The sequence below is a fragment of the Octodon degus genome, unplaced genomic scaffold, assembly GCF_000260255.1.
Source record: "Octodon degus isolate 3935 unplaced genomic scaffold, OctDeg1.0 scaffold00439, whole genome shotgun sequence".
In the NCBI taxonomy this organism is placed as follows: domain Eukaryota; kingdom Metazoa; phylum Chordata; class Mammalia; order Rodentia; family Octodontidae; genus Octodon; species Octodon degus.
Genome location: NW_004525015.1, coordinates 375443 through 381224, shown reverse-complemented (window position 1 = coordinate 381224; position 5782 = coordinate 375443). Strand labels below are relative to the sequence as shown.

At 37.8% G+C, this 5782-nt stretch overlaps 1 pseudogene; it reads left to right on the top strand.

Annotated features, from left to right (window-relative positions):
* The first annotated feature begins 4538 nt into the window (after positions 1 to 4538).
* LOC105741324 lies at positions 4539 to 4926 on the top strand (annotated as a pseudogene).
* The last annotated feature ends 856 nt before the right edge of the window (positions 4927 to 5782 follow it).

Sequence of the window (5782 nt, the reverse complement as noted above, 5' to 3'; positions counted from 1 at the left end):
TTCTTAGGGAGTATCAGTTCCTCACATAAGCACAGAAATTATGAAGACTGTGCAGTAGATCCCATACTTTTGCAAATATTGACCTTTTACTGACGTACTGTATCAGCTTTTTCTGGTGTTATGTTTTGTAGGTTTTTCCTCCAGGGTTACTTGTGGTTTATTATTATTTTGGAACTATTTTCTCTATGCTGTATTATGCACAATGTATAGATTTCTAAAAAATAGATAACATAATTGAGGCTTTCAAAGGTAAATGGATGCAACTAGAAGCTATACTCACAAGTGAAATGAATCACATCCACATGTATAAACATCATATTGTCTACCCCATGTAAGAACCTGAAAGCGTAGGTAACATCTGAGAGGCACAATAAATACTGTGAAAGAGAAATAAATTTCTCAAAAGGAATCAACAGTTGGGATGAGAAAATGGATGAAATAAAGGAAAAAAAGGAGGAGGAAAATCAAGTATGTGTATATACAGGATAGCTAAGAAGATTGTACTACTAATTTCTCTTGGTTTTTTGAAGGGAGAATTTAATGCTTAAGATGTTTATTTTTACCAATTTCACATGCTTATATCTGGTAGTCTGAGCAGCTACATTGAAGACAAGAAGGTGCAATACAACAGCCATTGTTAAATACCTATCAGCTTTTTGTTTTCTTTAAATTGTATATCATTTCTAATGTCTTATTTATTATTGTGATTCTCTTTAAAATAAAATAAGACCCTCTAAAGAGATGCTGAGGTCTCAACTTCAGAAAAATCCAATATAAAGTGATTCAAATTTTAGGGTTTTGAACGTTGAAATATAAGTGACAAAACTGAATTACTTCTCAGTAATTATTTTTAAACTTGCTCTTGGAAAACTCCCTACTGTAAGACCTAAGAAATTAATGTAGACTATGAAATTATGCTTGTATTTTTAAAAAATATAATAAATTCTGTCCTTAGAATATACTTTATTGGTATATGAGAGCAAGGTACAAGACACTGATCACTCAACTGAAGCCTTGCCTTCTGACATAACTTTTGTTAGACCGATGTGATTTTTCTGGGTCCTAATGGTGTCCTTTCTGATACACCAGTTGAACTGGATTCTAACTTATTACTTTTCAAATTTACACCATATTTTTATCCTTTGAGGACACACCTTCTTAATTAAACAAGCCTTTAGAATAGTGTGCTTTGTATCTCACTTCAGAAGATCAGTTTCTAAAATACTTGAGCATTAAGCACATGACAGAAACCAGTATTGCAACCTTACAGTTTTCTTTCCAATAGCTTGATTGTTGTGGTTTATGTCAGGGCAGTAGATTTCTAGAGTTTATGATTGATTCATGGTCCAATGCAGGAATTATTGGTGTGAGTGTAATAACCACGCTGGGGCATGTAGCTTGCATACAATATAAGGGAGGGAAACAAGATTGCTCTTGGCTGCTCCTCCCTTTCCCCTTGTTGCATTTGCTGTTTTCCACCACTCATTAATTGTTCCCCTCTCTCATGTGCCACTCTGCCTTAGATCCATCTGAGTGTGGACTGAAACCTCCAAACACTGTGAGCAAAAATACAACTTTCCTCCCTTAATTCTGGGCATTAGGTATTTTGTCTCAGCAATGACAGAAAACATAATCAAGGTAATAATCTTCCTGATTAGTAGGAGAAAGCCAAATGTTAAAGTACTTTTTGGTTCTCAGAGACACCTTTCTGTCTCCTTACACTGAATTTTTAGTTAAAATGAATACGGGTGTGGAAGTGCTTTCAACTACCCTGCGCTGACAGGAACTACTGGTCCCAGCCCGCGTGCAGCGAGGGTGAGACCCTCTTCAGCACCCCTGGAGGCCCCACCAACATTCTGTAGCACCCCCCCAACCCCGCCTGCCACGTGAGAATTTCTGCTGCCTTCTAGGGACCCCCAGATCCAGTCCTAGACCAGGTCCGGTGAGTGTGTGGGAAAGCTTCCCGCTACCGTGTGTTGGCAGGACCTGCCAGTCTCAGCAAAGCGGTAGCTTTGGTGAGACCCACTTCCACCCCCTTGGGAGACCCAAACCACTGCGCAGCATCCCCCTCCCTGCATGCCCAGTTAGAATTACTGCCGCGTTCTGGGGACCCCCACATTGAGTCCTAGCCCAGACCCGGTGAGTCTGTGGGAGAGCTACCTCTCCACCCTACTCCACTTGTCCCCTCTAGACTCAGCTTAGGCCTGGCATACAGGCCTGAGGTGAAACCCTGCAGCTGTAATCCCTGCAGAGAGAGTAGGGGAGAGAACCACCCAGCTAGTCCAGGAGCAGAACATCTTGCCAGAGGGGCACAACAGGTTCAGCCCCAAAGGCAGCAGCAGGAAGGAACTGAGCACAGCAGCCACACCCAAGCCAGGCACAGCTTGATAAATATAAATTTGTAGATCTGCACCTGAACTTCAGTACATGCTAAGGTTATAACTGCACCAAAGCTCTACAACAAAGGACAGAAGACAGTGCTACACAAAATTCCAACAAGAAGGAACAAAATGCAATCTCAGAACCCAAGCCCACCCATAATAAGGGCAGAGGATACTAACACAGAACAAATTGGGAATCACACAGCTGAAAGCAATGAATCAACAGCTTCTGAAATGAAGAAACAACTGTAGAAAGGTATAGAGGAACTCAGATTGAAAATGAAAAAAGAAATCCCTGAATTAATAACATCTGCAGTAAAGAATCAAATGCAGAAACATAAGGAGGAAACCCAGTGCCCACCCAGAACAAGTGCAGAGGACACTAGCTCAGCTCAAATGTATGAATTAATAGCGTCAATAGTAATTAAGCAACAGCAAAAAGTCATAGAGGACCTCAGAGCAAAATTCTTTTCTAGTAGCTCAGCCAAAATGTACTAATTAATAGCGTCAATAGAGGGGCTGGGGAGATGGCTCAGTAGGATAAGCACTTGACTGGCAAATGCAAGGATCTGAGTTAAATCCCCGGTTCTGCAAAAAAAAAAAAAATAGTGTCAATAGTAAATAAGCAACAGAAGAAAGTAATAGAGGAACTCAGAGCGGAATTTTTTGAAATAAGAAAAGAATTCTCGGAACTCATAGCATCTGAAGTAAAGAATCAAATATAGAAACATAGGGAGGAAACACAATCTGAAAAAAAAACACTGCAGTAAAAGAATTTATAACTACTTCTAAAGAAGACATTGATAAAAAATAGAGGAGATTATAAAAATGACAGATTCCTAGAATGAGGAATACAGGAAAGAAATAGATCTCATGAAGCAGAGTTGAAGAGCTATAGAGAAATATAAAATCTCAATCACAAGCATGAAAAACCATTTAAGTGAAAGTGAAGACACAGTTTCAGATCTTGACGATGCTGGTGCAACTATGGAAAAGGTAAGAAAGGATCTCTTAAAAACAACTAGGATGCATGAAAAAATAATCCATCACCTGCACGACGATGCAAAGAGGAACAATGTGAGACTAATAGGCATCAATGAGAAAGAAGGAATCAATACAAATGACATTAAAAAATATGGGCAGAAGTAATAGCAGGAAACTTCCCAAATACGAGGAAACAATTGGACATTCATGTAACTGAAGCATACAGAATGCCAAGTAAGCTCAAACCAATTAAAAACACACCTATACAAATGATAGTCAAAATCAAAGAAATTCAGCACAAGAATAATATACTGTAAGCTGCTAGAGAAAAGAAGCAGATCGCATTTAAAGGAAAACCCATCAGAATTTTGGCTGACTTCTCTTCACAAACCATGAAGGCAAGAAGAGCACAGAACAGAGTACTTCAAATCCTCTAGGAAAAATAATTCTAGCCCAGACTACTATACCCTCCAAAACTCTCTTTCAAGTTTGATGGAGAAGTGAAATACTTTCAAGACAAAGAACAAAAAAGAATTTCATGGTGACAAAGCCAACCCTACACAAGCTACTGAAAGATGTTGTAAAGAGGGACCAAAATGATCAGAATTCCATAAAATGAGATCAGAAGCAACCAACTAAATAGGGCAAGCAATTAAACACAGGAGAAAAAGAAGTAAACGGCAACTGGTAAATAACATGTCAATCTTAAGTCAATACAACTCAATTCTAACTATCAATGTAAGTGGACTCAATTCACCAATTTAGAGAAATAGACTGGCACAGTGGATTAGGAAACAAAATCAAACAATATGCTGTATACAAGAAACACATTTAAATCATAAAGACATTCATAGGCTGAAAGTCAAAGGATGGAACACAATATGGCATGGCTCAGCACATCAGAAAAAAGCATGGGTAGCAATCTTATTCTCAGACAGTCTCAACTTCAAACCAAAAATGATCAAGTGAAATAAAGAAGGCCACTACATACTAGTTAGGGGAAAATTTCAAGAGGAAGAGGTAACACTCATAAATATGTATGCCCCGAACAAGGAAACACCCAACTATATGAAGAAAATCTTAATGGACATGAAAAATCTAATATCTGGAGAGAGCAAGACGTAAGGCTTCTGCACTAGAACTTTCCTTGTGGTAATGAGGGAAGACCGGTGACCACCTGGCACAGAAGTTGCAGCAGGTTTAAAAATTGGTGATGTTGAGAAAAGCAAGAAAATTTTTGTACAGAAGTGTGCCCAGTGCCACACTGTTGAAAAGGGAGGCAAGCACAAGCCTGGGCCAAATCTCCATGGTCTCTTTGGGTGGAAGACAGGTCAGGCTGCTGGATGCAGTTTCACAGATGCCAACAAGAACAAAGGTAACATCTGGGGGGAGGATACATTGATGGAGTATTTGGAGAATCCCAAGAAGTACATCCCGGGAACAAAAATGATCTTTTCTGGTGTCAAGAAGAAGGGAGAAAGGGTAGACTTAATAGTTTACCTCAAAAAGGCTACTAATGGGTAATAGTCACTGCCTTATTTATTACAGAACAGAAATGTCTCATGGATTTTTTATGTGTACCATAATTTAATCTCATACACCAGAATTTGGATCATGAGTGACTGACAGATTATTTTTGTTGGACAGTCCTGATTGAAATAAAATTGGCTTGTAGTTAAATATATATCATTTTTTTCTTCAAGGTTTGATAGTAATTCCAGTTGAGTAAATACTATCACTGTTTTACCTTCTAAATACATGGTTGGACTTGATTAGTAATGTGCAACTATACACAAGATTGAGAATATCATCTCAAAACTACTGAAGGTTGGTTTTATATTTAGATTTATATAACTGGTTATGTGAATATGTTTAAATACTGAATCATTTATTGTCTCAAAACCAAGCAAGACCCCCCCCCCGTTTTCAGTTTGTATTTATTAGCCTGTTCAAAGGAGTGGTTGTAGACAAGAAAGCTATGTCTATATTTTTAGTCTTGACTATGCCAATTTAATTAGAATTCCCTATTTCTAAAAAGTGCTGCATTTTACTTATTGAAAGGAATTTTAGTGTGGTGTGTGTATAATACCAAATAAAGAATATTTAACATTTCCCACATTTTATAGTTCTGTAAATTCAGATCCTTTTAAGAGTTAGCATGATATAATAGCAAGTTCTACTTTTAATTTCTTTCTTTTTTCCATAATTTTATTGATAAACAAAAAGCAATGAGACAGTTTGAAATCAAATTTGTAGGACAATTTCAATAATAAATACATTGCATACATTCCTCCCAGTGGTTAATTGCTGTACAAGATGCGGACATGATATCCTATCTACAAACACCATTAGAGCAAATCACTCTATTCATTAAGAGAATGTAGCTATATATCTATCCTAACCACTTTGAATACACA